We start from the raw sequence: 17,812 nt of genomic DNA, 5'->3' as shown, positions 1-17,812 counted from the left end.
GTTTCGTGCTTCCAAAAAAACCTAATGACTCTACAAAATTAGAAACGAATATTGTTTTACTTTCCTTTATTTTTTTCCCAATGGCAGATTGTGAGCAATTACAAATGTAACCTAGTCCATTAATCTATACAAGGCCGGATGTGGTGGTCTCTTTATTATGGAGGCACCTAATACGTGGGCCACCATCACAATTTCCTCTATTACTTATTTCACTTTTATATTGTAGACGGACAGTTACAACCATGCCTGCTCCGGGACTCGAATCCAGGCCCTTCGGCATTGCAGTCAACTTCCCTGACCACTATACCGACTGGGCGGCTACTTGCTTCTTTTAACAAAGTAGCTCGCACACGCAAAAATGTATGAACTTAAACGAACAAAGGTTATGCTGATAACCTTTGTTCGTTTAAGTTTAACATGCGTTTACAAAGCATGAGAAAATAGTCTGAAATTGCTGATAACACATTTATTGTATTGATTCCACTTATGCATGAAAAAGCGTAAACTCTTTCTTAAAAAAATAAGAACTGGCTTATTTGAATACGGCAAAGCACTCGAAGGCTATCTGCCTAAGAGAAATGATGACTTCATGGAGGACTTTATAAGGGACACTGGCTCGTATACACGTTACAGAACGGAAAAAAAACACGACAACGCCCATGCATGTTGCCCGTTCGCCGGGATTCGAAGCTAGTACCGAACTACCAGTGATCAGCGACCTTACCGCTTGTCCGCTGCAGGGGGGTTGTTAAAGTCGTTAAAGATAAATAGTGATCTGAAGAATGTGTCAAATTATACTGTTATTCTAAACTAAAAAACTACCCAATTTAAGATAATTAATTCATTAATTTACAGAAAAATAAGAAGCATGATACAATTTATAGCAAAGCAATTATAAAGAATGCTAATCATTGCACGTATTGTAGACACATTAAGTTTTCTTTTAAAGCTCGAGACATCAAAACTGAGCGACGCCCTGGCCGGTACTCGAACTTGGACTTCCCGAATACTCACCGAGTGTGCTTACCTTTATTAGTTTTAAGTATAGTATTGGAATGGGAAAATAGTATGCATCCATATTCTTTAGTTCCAAAGAAAACTTTCACATGGAAAAGGCATGTTCCTTATCACTGGAAGTGACTTTTCTTTGTTTGCGAACTAATTATTTTAAAAATGGAATTAATCTTATTTATTGCTGATCCTTAGCTGAAGATCTCCATTAACATTTGTATTTCGTTTTCTTAAATTTAATACAAGCCTTAGTTTTAATTTCGAAAACTTTACTTTGAATAATCATTTAGTACCTTGAGGAAAAATTATAATTAAAAATGAAATATGATTACCATTAGAGCCTCTTTTATTTGTACTGCTATTTATCAAAGGAATAAGTATTTTAAGCATAAGCTTCAAAATATTTATTTTGAAGCTTATGCTTCAAATGTTTGATACACAAATTAGTGGTTTATCATGATTTGCTTTCTAATTAGGTATTTTGACTTAAACTGAGACTGAAAAAAAGAAAAAAAGAGTACTTCGCTATTCATCAAAATTTCAAAACATAATTATACTTCTGAATTTTGCTGTATGATCAACTAATCATCGCTCTAGAGTATTTCTGGAAACCCGAAACTTGCTGAAGCGGAAATTTGAAATTTCGGCTCGGAAATCAATAATTACAGAAATGTGACTGTAACTGGCAGCACCCAAATTCGCGGCAATTAGGGACTATTTACACTCATTAATTTTATACACCCGTATTATCAATTAGAGATAAGCTTTAAATTAACAATTATTGGATTTTCTCAGATTCAACGGAGCACTGTTCTGTTCTTCATCTCGAAATGAAAAATTCAAATTAGATTCAGTACTACATTAAAGAGAAATGATTATTAATTTTGACGATCATTAAAAGAGAAGTAGACGGATATTTTAATAATATGTATTTCGAAGAATGAACGTATTTATGATTGGTATTTATGCGATGAAACGTGAAATAAAGTATTAAATAAAAAAATTATTTCCCGAAAGTTCACTATTTTAGGTACACTCTCTAAGTAAAATAATACCTGATAAAATAGTTTTCTTCGATTTTTCGAATTTATTGCTATCATTTCATACAGAAAAGGAAATTAATGGAAAAAGACAAATATCACTAATAATATTAGTATATTAATTGGTATATCTGGTAAGGGTTATAAGCACAAAATAATAAATAGCAAAAATCATTATTTACAATGTGCTGCATTATATCACGTTTCATTACAGGTTTTATTTCCTACTGTTCCTCTATAGGCAGCGGAATCATCCGCTTCATACATATATACGGAACATGCTGCAATTATTTAACTAATACTTTTGTAAAATTTAAAAAATCTGACGTGGACATCACATGACTTCCCTGTACGGCTATTAAATTATATACATTTTTGTTGCATTTCATTTAAACTTGTTTCCTAGAATTTCATTAGAGCTATATTTATCATTCAATTGATTTAGTTCTCATTTCGCGGCAAAGCAAAAGTACCTAAAAACTAAAAACATATTAATTAAAAATTGTAAAATACAGAAAAACATAAAACATCAAATGCGGATAAAACAATTAAAAAAATTCTACAAGTTTTCAACTTTCATATTACTACTAATAGGACATTTTTTACAATTTTGTGTTTTACCTTTGTTCATTAAATATCATGTTCTTTGCAACCTAATGGCAGTTCGTTAGGCTTAACTTGACACTTAAACTTTTAAATTGTTGAAACTTCTACAATTATTTCATGCAGATAACTAAAGGCATAAAAACCTTAACCGGAACGTTAAAAACCACATAATTCAATCACTTTTAAAGCAAACAAATGCACAGTTTATCAGCAGATTAGTATAAACGAAATAAGCTTACCGTGCTAGGTAACCGAGAGGGAATATATATACATGCTTATATACGATTTGTGCACCCGATTGTAAGGAAACAGGGAGGTGTAAATGGAATGTTATAGTAGTTCCATATACAAAATTTTAACGTTCTACGGCTACTCTTTCTTGAGTTATGCGAGATACATTCACACGTACGTGTGGACGTGAAGGAACAAATCTCTTCTGAATCATTTCACAATACTTTTTGGCAAAAACAGTTCGTTATCTTATCCATGCGTCCAGATATCATACAAAAACATCGTTCAGATAGTTTCGAGAGCGGTTAAAATGGATATTTTCAAAAGGTTCGTGATTAGAATACTTCCTTTACTTCGTACAACGAGGTAAAAAGGTCTGGAGAAAAACTCATCATTCATTTTTATATAGCCTAGATTAAAAAACAAAATATGTTTAGCACAGTGAATCTGAATTAAATATTTCATTTTATATTAGTTTTCTTTTTGAAAATAACTGAAACGATTATATTAAGTAATGAATCGCATTTTCCTCTAAAATAATACCCTCAAATTGAATAATTAATTCAATATTTTCGTACGGTTAGCTGTTATAAAATAAAATTGCCCTATTGGAAATATATGATGCGTTTTATTATTTTCACTAAACGGATCTCAAATGAAAACATTGTATTATAAATCCGAGCAATATTATTTTCGCATTGCTTTTAACATTCTTCTCTAATTAATTTCTCCTTCATCTTTCTTCTCAGCAGTTTAAAATGTAATCTTTTTTAATACTGTCAGCTGTTTCTAGTAAAGCTGTAACTATATTTTATTTGGTTTTTCCCAGCGTCGTCTTTAACTGAAGTTTTGTCGCATCTTAAACGATAAATCTGCAAGCAAACTATATATTTATACATATATAGACAGATGTCATTATTTACAAGTAATCGCACCTTTAAGGGGACTTATACACCTTAAAACCCGTAACAACTTCGAAAATGTGACTGCTGCAAGAATTGGAATAACTTATTTATTTTAAAAGCAATTACTTCCAACTTTTTTACATTATTGCATAATATACATAATATACCTGCTTTCTCAAATAGTAATCAGAAAGTTTGTGTTGCCACAAATATTTTTATAATTTAATCCGCTTTGTGACAAAATGTTTCAGCACGTTTCCACCTTGCGCGCACAGTTTCAAACATTCTGTTGCATAATTTAATACCATATTTAATATATAGCTTTTATAACATTTGGAAACTACTGTGAACCGCAAATTCTAAAAATTTCATGTTAATTTTTTATTTTATTTTGAGTTGAATTTATAAAATGTGTTTTATTAAAAAAATCTGCAATGTTTTCGTCCATTAAAGTTTTCAATATTAAAATATTCATCAGATTTTTGGTTCAGTTAGAAAATAGTGCCCATATAAAGAACTCCATCAAATTTCAAGTACGTACCATTAGCCATTTTTAAAATATTATGCGCTCAAGGTGGAAACATGGCGAAATATTTTGTCACAAAGAGGATTAAATTACAAAAATATTTGTGGCAACACAAACTTTCTGGTTACTAATTTCCAAAGCAGCTATATTATGTAGTCAGCTGTAAAAGGTTGGAAGTAATTGCTTTCAAAATAAATAAAATATCCCAATTCTTGCAACAGTCGCATATTCGAAGATCATAAGGGGTTTAAGGTGTATGAGCCCCTTTAAGCAATACATTAAAACAACAAAGTGACGAGACTGGTAATTGGTAGGTAAGAGAAGAGAGGAAAAAACTCACTTGCATATTCAGCAGTGTATTTATAAACTGAGTTTCTTTCGTCAGTTTTGAATGGTGAATGAAATAATCACGTAAATGAAGCAATACAGGTTCTTTGACGGAGACGGAGGATTTAAAAGGACAGTTTCATATTGTTTTATCTTATAGTTTTATCTTATAGTTTTGAGTTTCATATTCTTTTATCTTACACACGCAGATAAAAGTTTGCAAGCTTTCTCATAGCTACAAAATCTGCGCTTGTTTAGCCATATTTAAATAATCTAATCTAATATACTGTTACATTATTCTTTACAGATTACATCCGATATCTTGCAAAATGTGCCAATTTTCGTATATTCTCTTCATACGTTTAATAAATTTTTATGTTAATTCTAATTTTATTATTTTTTTACTTTTAGATTTATGTCAGCTAAAAAGCTTTTTCCACCATCCTAATTTAAATATTTTCTAAAATTGCTTAATTTGTGGCCTCCTAACGTAATAGAAATTTTCAATATTATTACTTTGAACTGTTGACCAACCATTTCTCTTAGTGAGTTTAAGGGTTTGATTATTATGCGTTTCACATTTTGCATAAAATATATTAAGATTTGTTTTAAGATTTAGAGATGTAGTTTATTTCTATGACGTATTTTTATTTTATGTTCTTTATTTTTATTCAGTTTTCGTTGGTTGTATGTTTTCTTATATCCTTTGATTTGCGGCTAACCACACCAAAACAAGAAATCCATGTGTGCAGTGCCCAACAAGTTCCACTTTCCGAGCTGTTACGAGGTGTGAGGCGACGTGGTTCGAATTTGCAGGAAGAGTAACATATTGATTAATACCTTCACTTGACATTATAAGAATTAGAACTTCTCAACCAGCGTGAAGACATGTTTAGAGATCTTCACTGTGTTATCAAAGCCTGTAAATTTCAAGAATGCTGACAGACCAATGATATTGCAGCGTTAATTATGGCCGATACGTTTATGCATCACAAACCTAATACGAGAATAGAAGAAGAATAGAAGAAATACTTTAATTTTCACTTTGAGACCTTCAATTCGAAAAATTAGTTTTTTTTTTTTTTTTTTTTTTTCTCATTTTAGTGTTATGAATACAGATTTAATTTGATAAAACAGTTTAGAATTCGCAAAGCTATACTATAAACTGGGTTGAAGTGATTGCGATTGTCCATGGTTATGTTAATGGGATCTAGATTAATAAGAATGCAAAACTTATCATTACGAAGTATTCAAACCAAATTACTGATACATTTCTTCATTCACAGACGAAGAATGAAGATCTTCCAGAGAAACTGCATTTCAATGATTCATAATAAATATGTATAATATTTTGTAGTTGTAAAAAAAAAGGATTTATCTTATTTATTTTTCTTGAAACCTGCACCGCCATTACAAGAAGTAAATATTTGATTGAAAATAGTTTTGAAGTCTAAGACGACTGAAAAGAAATTTGCAGTTCAACAGTTTCGTATTATTATTTTATATCTAACTTGTACAGTAGAAGCGAAAACGTAAGAGGAAGATAATGAAGAACGAATGAATTCAATTTTCAAACATCTGAAACTGTAAAATGTACTTTAGTCACAAGCGCGAGAATCAAAACAAATATTCTGAACATTTTTAAAGAAAATGTTATGAAGTGTATGAAGAAAAGTGTATATTATGAAGATGTTAGGTATTACAAAACCTCGTGAATATCAAATTTCAAAATTCCCTTTCAAAAATTCTTGTTTTTACTATGGAATCGGTACTTACTGTTTTTGATGTCTGTGAATTTACTGCAGAGATGGCTATCTAGGCTTGTCAGTAAACTAAGCCCATTTATAAATAACTTGAATATTTGATGGAAACACGAATAGTTAGTACACACTGTGAAATGATTACATTCGTAGATAGAAATAGATGAGATTATTTATAAATGTATAGATGTTTACATCTTAGAAAGTCGTTTTATGGAAGTCTCTTTTATCTTAATCACGTCATCATCTTAATAGCGGAATAGTCTGTCTTCTATTACCAGAAAAAAAATAGATTTCTTTCATACAGCTTGCAGTGCCATCTGATTGTTTTGAAGGATGACCTTCCACATATTATGTAAACAGTTCAAATATGCAACGCAGGACTGAAGCATTGATTTATACTGAAGCAATATCCAGTTAGCATATACTTTTTATTGAAATAGCTAAATAATTTTATTTTATTAAATCATTGTTCCTAAGAGTAGGTGAAATACATTGAAAAAATTGAATAATTTTTCGAGGCTTGTCATTTTTAATAATCTTATATTCGATTATATTTCCCCAAGTGAGAATAAAGATTTAGAATACAAAACATTTCAATTTCATTTTAAATTTCATTTGGAAATTAGGTATACTTATGTAACTAAGCATTTCCTTATATTATTATTAACTCTGAAACATAAACTTGTAAATACTACACAGGAAACTCTATTTTTATGTTTGTTGTTGTTAATTCTTTACCCAGAAGGAACATTTCACATCCTGTTCTGGCGAATTTTAAGTTCAGAAATTTACTGCCTAATAATAAGTACTATTTACATAACTGCCGCTACTCACGCAATGCAGTATGTGCCATGAATTATTGTTAATAATACGAGGAAAGTCATAACAAAAGAAGACCCAGACTTTCCATGGCATGTTGTTCTGTCCGATTTCATTTGCATACATATTTATTCCAAAGTAGATAATATTTCTGCACTGAAAGAGAAAGCTACTATCTTCAACACGAATGCTTTTCATGCATTGCGTACTTCTCTTCGTTATCTAATAATGATCAGCATATGAATATAAATATGTATCTTTAAGTTGTAACGTGAATTATTATGCAGCAAATATGTTAAATTTAATTCATGTTATTCGAAATCATGAATGCTGATTTTTTAACTTTAAATATTAAGTGAAATTTTATGCAGATGTCTAATATTTATCTGAAATACATCACATATATTCATTTTATTCAATATTTTAATTTAATTTAATATTAATATTTAAAATTTATTTTATTTAATATTACTAAATATGTACTCTTCTCTTTTTAACTAATTATATTCCACACAAGAAAGACTATAGATAATCTCTATTTTTAAATTAATTAAGAAGATATCATTAATTATTGTGCAACTATAATTGATAAATATTTGCCTTGAAGGGATATTAGGATATTATGAAGCAAGAAACGTCGTCGCCGGGACTCCAACCACGAAATTCTCGAAAATGCGCCGAGTGTACTGACTATTACACCACGAAGGCATGCTAAGGAGGCAGGAGAAATACCTTATATATTCCCTCTTTTAATGAGGGTGGGGATAAGAGGGCTAATCGCGAAATTATGGAGGTGACGAATCATCATCCACCACAGGTTTTTAGTTCGAGTGCCACTGCAAAGACATTATGTTATTATGAAGCAAGAGACGTGAAAAATGAGCAGTAGCCTCGCTGGGAATCGAGCCACGGACCTCTCGAATACCCGCCGAGTGTGTTGACCATTACACCACGACAAGCACCTGGCGTGCTGCGGGGCGCATTGAAGCAGGACAGTCGATCACAGATGTTGCTCTTTTCTTCGCAGTTTATATCCTATTTTTCTAGATGTAATTACTCCTGCTACGTACATCGAACCATGCTTTATTTTTAATAGTAGTTACATATGTTAATGCTGTTCTCTAAATAATGGTGGGCGTGGTGCTGTACTGAGTAACCACTATAGTAAAGGGACAGTGCGCTCGTCCCCCGTCACTTATCTTTTCTTCGGCGTTCATCATTTTGTAATTTCACGTTTATGGAAACAATTCCAAATCCCACAGACAGTTGTCGGAAGTCCCGTAGCCGGTCGCCCAAGGATTACAAACCCCCCCGCGGAAGATCAATATATTGCTATTGTAGCCAAGCGGAATCGCAGAGCGACCTCCACACGTGTAACATCTATGGTTACAGCGTCCATTGGTAAGGGGATATCTACAGCTACTGTACGCCGAAGATTACATATGAGGAGACTGTACGCCCGGGTACCTCGAGTGTGTGTTCCTCTATTCGTCCAATCAAGATTTGAATGCAAAGTTAAAGGAAACGTTGGCTAACTTGAGCACGTTGAAAAAAAGTTATATTTTAAAATAGCTTCGTACATTGTTAATTAAAAATATGTAGTGCTCATAAAATGTTTCATTTCTGTCAAAAGCAATGTATATTTATTTTATACCACAAAATATTAAAAAAAATAAGAGTAAATAATTAGTAAATGCGTCCCTTTATTTAATTATTTCTGCTTAATTAATAATCATTGATGAATAGTCTTATTTATTTTTACTTCCTTGTACGAAGTAAAAAGGGAGTCTTGTAATCGCGAAAAGTTTCAGGCATATTTCAACTCAAATATCCATTTTCACCGCTATCGAATGCAATTTAACGATGTCTTTGCTTGACATTTATACGTAAGGACAGAATAAAGGAGTCTTTCCCCCCAAAAATTTGTAAAACTATTTTAAAATGGATTTTCAAGAGATTTAACGATGTTTTTGCTTGACATTTGTACGTAAGGATAGAATAAAGGAGTCTTTCCCGCCAAAAATTTGTAAAACTATTTTAAAATGGATTCTCAAGAGATTTAACGATGTTTTTGCTTGTCATTTGCACGTAAGGACAGAATAAAGGAGTCTTTCCCCCCAAAAATTTGTAAAACTATTTTAAAATGGATTCTCAAGAGATTTAACGATGTTTTGCTTGACATTTGTACGTAAGGACAGAATAAAGGAGTCTTTCCCCCAAAAAATTTGTAAAACTATTTTAAAATGGATTCTCAAGAGATTTAACGATGTTTTGCTTGAAATTTGTACGTAAGGACAGAATAAAGGAGTCTTTCCCCCAAAAATTTTGTAAAACTATTTTAAAATGGATTCTCAAGAGATTTAACGATGTTTTGCTTGACATTTGTACGTAAGGACAGAATAAAGGAGTCTTTCCCCCAAAAAATTTGTAAAACTATTTTAAAATGGATTCTCAAGAGATTTAACGATGTTTTGCTTGACATTTGTACGTAAGGATAGAATAAAGGAGTCTTTCCCCCCAAAAATTTGTAAAACTATTTTAAAATGGATTCTCAAAGAGATTTAACGATGTTTTGCTTGACATTTGTACGTAAGGACAGAATAAAGGAGTCTTTCTCCCAAAAAATTTGTAAAACTATATTTAAATGGATTCTCAAGAGATTTAACGATGTTTTTGCTTGACATTTGTACGTAAGGACAGAATAAAGGAGTCTTTCCCCCCAAAAATTTGTAAAACTATTTTAAAATGGATTCTCAATAGATTTAACAATGTTTTTGCTTGACATTTGTACGTAAGGACAGAATAAAGGAGTCTTTCCCCCAAAAAATTTGTAAAACTATTTAAAATGGATTCTCAAGAGATTTAACGATGTTTTTGCTTGACATTTGTACGTAAGGACAGAATAAAGGAGTCTTTCCCCCAAAAAATTTGTAAAACTATTTTAAAATGGATTCTCAAGAGACTTTTACGTGGCGTCTGTGCGTACGTATGTATCTCGCAAACTCAAAAAACGAGTAGCCTCAGAAAGTTGAAATTTTGTATATAGGACTCCAATAACATGTAGATGTGCAACTCGTATTTTGGTTGCAATCAGCGGCACCAAAAGTATGTATATGTATACATACATTTACTCGGCTCTCTGTTACTCGGCTCAGTTATCTCAGTTTCTTTATTCTTATATGTTTGTAAATTGTGCATTTTTTACTTTAAAAATTATTGAATTATACTGTTCTTATCTTTTGGTTAAGGTTTTTATGTCTTTAGTAAATCTGTATGCAATATGTTTAAACTTATCAACAATTTAAAATTTATTTAAGTGCCGCTAAGCCTAATAATTTTTGCCATCTCGGCCATTGCTTATTTACATTTGAAACAACAGAATAGTAGATTGGTTGCCAATCTAGAGAAACTAAGTTTTGCAACAAGAAAGATAACGCCTTCTTTTATTATTACGAATTAAATCAAGCCTAATCCATTCTGGAATTTATTCGAGGAAATGAGTTTTATGGTTTATTTCATAATTTTCAATACAGACATTTTGAGTTTTCATGTATTTTTGCCTTGTCGCGAAGTGATACACTGAATTAATTGAATGAGAAATAGTGAATTGTCTGTGAAAAACTGTTTCTTTTTTTTTTCGTTGTTGTTCTTTGCTTAATTTCTTTTATACATCGTTTTAAATTTATTCTAGTATTTGATCAGAACATGTGGAAACCATTAGATAGGTCTTAAGATGATATAAATTTTGTGCATTCTGAGCTAAAAAATGGTTGAAATGTAGCGCTGTTAATTGAACCTAAGGCCAGAGTGTCGCTATGGTAAACACATATTATAGTGAATTTTAAAGAGTGCATTTATTCTGTTGTGATTTCAGCGCTGTCGACAAAGTAGATTTAATTCAATACAATAAGTTTAAATGAAATGAAAGAAAAAATGCGTATACTTTAATATTCCGTACAAGGAAATCATGTGGTGCACACATCAGATTTTTTATTTTTATATACCAAATTAATACTTCTCTTAGATGACCAACCATAATTTCAAATGATTTTGTAAAGGCTGAATTGTGCTTAGTTTTATTGTAGAATGAATACAATCCACGGCCTAGAGGAGGATATAGCCCATACCATTATTCGGTTACGCTTTAAAGCATTAAGCTTGTCGAATCCAAGTGATGGAACGGAAAATGGCTTATTCGAGGAAAATCACTTTTCAAATAGCGTAAAACCGATTTTGCGACAGTGATCGAAAAATTCAGATATTGAATTACAGTCAAGGCATTCGAGGGCTATCAGCCATTGAGCTAACTTACATATACGTATTATTATTTTTGATTTAAGCCGTAACTGCTGGCTGTCTGCAAGCACAGGTAGTGCACTTCTGTTAATCTTTATTTAGGTAAAAGGTTCTTTTACACCCTTTCTCAGTTTCTGTATTAGTTTGCAAATCATAGTCATAATTCACCTAAGGTCTTTAAGTTTCTTACATTTGATGCTAAAAAAGAAGACATTGTGTACAACACTAGCCGCTATGCTCACAGCTTTCTTCTGGCTTTTAAATGTACCGGGAATTTCCCTTGCTAGTAGCACTCCTATTATTTTCTTGCCTTATGTTTCCCTCTTTGGGCCTTTTCTTTGCCTTTGCTACTGTTCTAAAAGTCCTATCCCTCTCTCGTCTCGATTCTCTTTCACCGGATGTTTCATTTGCCCGGGATGATTCTCCATGTTCTCTACCACTTGCTGGTCTTGCAGGCAAATATTACTTTTTTTTTGGTGGATGAGGCATACTTTTAAGAATCTTCTAGAAATACAATTCCTTCAAGAATCTTCAAGGAAAAAATTCCGAAAACCTAAATATAAATTGATGCAATTTTATCCCTTTTCTCACGACAAAGGTCCAGTATCCAAGCGAAATATTAAATTTAAAAACTGCACAGAATTATTGCTGTCATTTTTGCAAGTGACAACAGCGCTGATATCAGCAACAGGGGCAACAGTTATATATCATCAACTATGGCTGCGTGCCATAGTTGATGATATAATGAGAGAGAAATATCGATTTCATACGATTTCATCAAAAAACATAAAATAAAAAAAATATCATTCGAATTTTGAAAAATTCGCTTCGAGGTGCACTGGCTCCTGTCTACATGCTCCTTACGTACCACATTTCGTAGTCCTGAGTCTATTGGTTTACGCGCAGCACGAGCGAACGACACACATAGAGACAGACAGACTCTTCCTTTTATTCTGTGTAGACATTAAAACTATAAGGTATTTCTCCCACTTCCCTAGCGTCTTTGGTGTAGTGGTTCTGCAGGCTGGTTCGGTATTCCAGAGGTCCGTGGTTCGATTCCCGCCTTCGCCGGGAATCGAACCACGATCGATTTTCATCTCTGTGGCTTCCAAAAATTCCTAATGTCTCTACAAGTGGCGCCCAAACTAAAAGGGTTGTGGATGATGATTCTCCGCACCCAGGATTTGGCGACTGGGTCTCCTAAAACCCTAGTCGCCCTTTAAAAAGGGGAGTATATAAAGTATTTCTCCCACTTCCCTGGCGTGCCTTCGTGGTGTAACGGTAGCACGCTGGGCTGGTATTCCAGAGGTCCGTGGTTCGATTCCCGGCGAAGGCGGTTGCATTTGTTTTCATCTTTCCTACTTCCAATTAACCTAATGACTCTGAAAAGCAATTTAGTTAAAGATACCAATACGTGCAATCAAGAAAGCATTTGGATAATGAAAACATTAAAGATATATTTTAAAACGTAAATTCCTAAAATTTTCGGATCACAAAGCAAACAATTCGTTCTTTCAATTTCAATGTTGGTTTTCTAGAAAAACGGTGACATTCTGAAAATAATAATAATAATAATAATAATAATAATAATAATAATAATAATAATAATAATAATAATAGTCTTTTCCTTTGTTAACTCCCCCCCCCCAAACTACGGCTCTCGGCAAACCCATTCTGTAAGAAAAATCTTTATTCCCGAAACATTATTTATAGCACCTACATTCGTTGAACATCAGGGATTGAAAATCATATCGCGAAAAACCTTAGCCATAACACATATTGAAAAATAACCGCATCTGCTTTTTTTCATTTGCCACTTTTTCACTTTTTTAACCTTTTCAACCTAACAACTGCTAGCGAAGAGTAATTAATTAGATGCCAGAAGCAGTCTTTACCCGATAAAATTTTTACCACGCATTTTTTAGATCCTTTTCTTAAATAAAAGGCATCAAAATCCTTTATATTAATAACGATTACTTGAGATTGAAATTTCGCAACAATAAAAAGTCCATACAGTTATTTCGTTTCATAAGTATTGATTAGGTTAACTTAATACGGCTAACTGGGCAAAGCTTACTCCAAATTAGGAAGCTTCTAGAATTACAGAAACAAGATATTTTGAAGAGCTATTTTTTTAAATAATAATTATTCTAATAAAATTTCGAAGAAAACCGTTAAGCACTTTTAAGATGTGAATTGTAAAACAAACTAAAAAAATTTTATTTCTTTAAACAGATTATCTAATTGAAAGGCTAAATTATTTCATGTGTTTTGGAACTGAGAGCAAAACATGAATATCCAATACGAAGAAAAATGTTTTGCAGTTATTTTTCCCCGTTTCATAATATTGTTGCGTGCGAGCGTGTTCGCAACAGATTAACTGCATAGATCTGATAATAGGTTAATAAAATTTATTTTAGCAAAAGAAATATTTCAGAACTCCGGAATTTTCCGCAGAAATATTCATACAAGTGTTCACAGTATTACACGGTACAATACGTAGTTACATGTCAAATTACTAAAATCGTTAAACACAACAATTTGCGAAGCGCATCTAAAGAGAAAGCTAATCCAATCTCACGCTGAACTAACAATTCGCAACAGTAGCATCAACAACTAACTGAATGCAGATGCTGTCTTATACAGGGCGATCTTAAATCGTTTTCTGCAAATTAAGAGCTGTGATAGTACTAATGCAGATAAGCAATAATTACAATAGAACATAGAGTCACATTCAATTAATGTGTTGGAATCGTTTATGAGGTTGAGATATTGGTAACCAAAGATGTGCATTTGAGTGTTTGCCTTCAAAGTCTGAGATCGAACGCCAAGCTTTCAGTTTCATCTGTTTTGTGCGCCGAGTTTTTCACTAAAATGATTGTGAACCTTTTGGTCTTGTTCATTCGCTCTACCAACATTGTTGTTAGTTCAGGTCGGAATTCTAATATTCCTCTTCTCTGCCTCTCCGAGTGGAATGCGACCCTATGTTCTATGGTAATTATTGCTCATCTGGATGAGTACTATCACCCCTCTTAATTGCTAAAAAATATTTCAGAATCATCCTGTATAGTTTTCAACCAGCCGCAGAGATGTTTCTAGTATTTCCTGTTTTTCGAAATCATTGGGAAGCAATATTTGGGTCGAATTGCTGTTACAGCTAATATAGTGACCAATTGCATTTATTCAGTTATAATAGTTATTACGATGATACAGGGACCAGAACAAAATGCCGCAAAATTTGGTGAAAAAATAAGTCGCCAAAACTGTTGTCAGCTTGGCGATATCTCACGAAATTACTGAGATACCCATTTACTTCATGTTAAATGAACTTGCCCTTGTTTTCTTTCTTTTCCGTCATAGCTTGTCTCTAGATGTTTCATATTACATTGCATAGAAAAACATAACAATTTCGCATATAATTGCACTAAAATCATCTATCATCTAAATATTCTTAACATTTATTACCAAATCAGAATATAGATTCATTTATGTATGGATCGATTTACCTTATCTGCATGCATGCTGTATGTTAAACTTAATTTGTGTTTCTTCGACCGTACTAACCATACATTCATGAATAAAAATGCAGCAGAAAATTATGTTTTGATCTGCTTTCAGAAAGCTAGATAATTAAACGGCAACATCATGTAATGGTTATTCCACGGCGAACTTTGTTTTATAAATATTTTACTTTCCTATCATGTTTAACTTATTTATTTTTTAAAATTTCGGTCTTATCGAAAATTATCATTTGTACATATTCAGTTAATCTAAATGGAATAAAAAACAACCCAGATCATCTCTATGAAATGCAGAAGTTACTTTTTGATGCAGAAAGGTATATTACATTTCTACCCAATCAGGAATAGTTTCTTCATTCGTTATCCTCAAAGCCAAAAGCAGCTCTCTTAATGTAACGGATCAGCCAGAGATCGGAAGGCATCGCAATTTGAACCCCCAGGAGAGTAAATGGCGAGACGCAGGTGTTGGTATAAGTCTCGCAGATGCGCATTGATAGCAATGTCATTTAGACGCCTGAATATTATACTGGTTCATTGTTTCGTTTCTCTGGGCTTTTCGAACGACAGCAGGATATGTCTGTATTCTCTGAACTACATTCCACTACATTTTGATATGAAGAAAAACTTTTACTTTTTTACGTGTGTATTTTATACGAAAAAGTACTTAAATTTTGAAATTATATTAATTTTTATTTCACTAATTTCATTTATTTAGTAAAAGTAACAAATCATTTAATAATTTTAAATTTATGAAGCCATACTAGGCTAAACGTTTCTAATTAGATACGATGGGAGTTAGCCCAGAAGGGCTATTAGTCTCCAAAAGGCAATTTGCGTCGAATCACTTTTTAAATTGCTGACATCAAACATTAACGACATGCACTGTATTTAAAGAAACTAAATAACGAAGAATCTGTATGAATGTACGCATGTTTCGCGCACTATAACAAAAATCTGATGTGTGCACCACATAACTTATGCGAAATGTTTAAGTATACGCATTTTTTCTTGCATTTCATTTAAACTTATCGGATTGAATTAAATCTACTTCGTCGATAGCGCATAAATCACAAGAGAATAAATGCACTCTTAAAAATCTACTATATTTGTTTAGCATAGCGACATTCCGGCCCTAGGTTCACTTAACAGCGCTACATTTCAATCATTGTTTAGCTATGTATATGTCTTATCACTTAGTAAGAGGCAATCGACCATTAACGGCCTCTTACTAAGTGATAAGACATAGACAGGAAAATATAATGGTCTTAGTTAAGTATAATAAATATTTTACTTGACTTTTAAATGTTTAAAGATTCGAGTAAGTTGTATCCAATAATATGGAAGTACTTGTGCACATGCTGTGCTAGAACTCAGAAATTACTAGCGACGGAGGCTCCTGTGCCGCCGTCCGTAGAATAAGTAAACTTTGGACAAATGAGGCGCAAATGTGACGCCATCTATTAGTAGGGATGAAAAGCATTTCAGTTGACTGGAGCTCTGGTGGCGCTATCTCTTGCAGGATGCATTGTAAGGCATTTTTAAAATTTCATAAAAAATTATTTATCTGATAAGCAATAACTGGAAAGTAAAATGATGAAAAACACAATTTGCAGTACATTGAAAGGTTTCACGAGTAAAAAATATTTGCACATATTTTTTAACTCGGAATGCACAAAATTTATATCATCTTAAGAATCATCTAATCGTTGCCACATGTTCTATTCAAATACTGTAATAAATATAAAACGAGGTACAAAAGAAATTAAGCAAAGAACAACAACAAAAGAAAAGAAACAGCTTTTCACAGACGATTCAGTATTTCTCATTCAATTAATTCAGTTCTCACTTCGCGACAAGGCGAAAATACATAAAAACTCAAAATGTCTGTATTGAAAATTATGAAGTAAATCTACTTAAGCATTCCAGAATGGATTAAGCATGATTTAATTCGCAATAATGAAAGAAGGCGTTATCTTTGTTGTTTCGAAGCACGTTTGGAGCATTATGGGCAGTGCCCTCCAACCAGTCGGGATGTTGACGATCTAACGCGCCAGTTGGACAGAATTTCGCCTGATATCCCTCAGGGGGATCCGCAACCTCTATCAATCGATGCCAAGCCGAATAACTGCTTGCATAAGACCCAGAAGTGGATAAACGCGTTACTGACTTTTTCACTTTGTGAAGCTCTATCACTTCAATAAATCATCCAATTGTTTTTGAAATTGTAATCATTTTTTTTTTTTTTTTTTTTTTTTTGTACATGTACATCTCTTCTACTTATTTTCGTCCCATTCGGATAACTCCTTCTTGGTGCGTCATTTTGTTTTTGTTTTTGTTTTTGTTTTGTCTAAGAATGTATATGCATAATTTAATAGGCCGTACAAAGAAGTCATGTGGTATCCACATCAGATTTTTTTTAATTAATAAGATAAGTAAGCTTTAATATCGAATTCATATTTTCTTTTATATTTGATTATTATATATTTATTAACAATATGAATAATGTTGTTAAAATTCATTCTAAAAATATTTTACTGCAGACTTCTGCCTCAAGCGATTTTTGCCATTAATAATTAATAACATTTTTACACTTGTGTACAAAGGAATTTTATAAAATATAGCCTACAAAGTACACTGCAAAAATGTTTAAATTGTAACTGCTTTAAATTTGAAAACAGAAAGTCTTAATGTAACGCATTACTGTTACGGAAAGAATTAATTCCATCGCTTATTTTGAAGCAGTAGAAGAGAAAGTTTAAATAATTCT

At 32.4% G+C, this 17,812-nt stretch overlaps 1 protein-coding gene and 1 non-coding gene across 4 annotated transcripts in view; one reads left to right on the top strand and one right to left on the bottom strand.

The window, feature by feature from the left end:
* Positions 1-17,812, bottom strand: part of LOC118192022 (cell adhesion molecule Dscam1-like) — a 1,213,535-nt gene that overhangs the window by 1,020,075 nt on the left and 175,648 nt on the right. The gene's annotated exons all lie outside the window — the stretch shown is intronic.
* On the top strand, positions 12,789-12,860 carry TRNAT-GGU (transfer RNA threonine (anticodon GGU)). The gene has a single exon. It is a non-coding gene; the product is annotated as a tRNA-Thr (tRNA).

Source organism: Stegodyphus dumicola, chromosome 9, assembly GCF_044657685.1.
Source record: "Stegodyphus dumicola isolate Sdum_Otavi_A_Nest chromosome 9, ASM4465768v1".
NCBI lineage: Eukaryota > Metazoa > Arthropoda > Arachnida > Araneae > Eresidae > Stegodyphus > Stegodyphus dumicola.
Note: the sequence above shows the minus strand (reverse complement) of the source record. Positions and strands in the feature narration are given on the sequence as shown.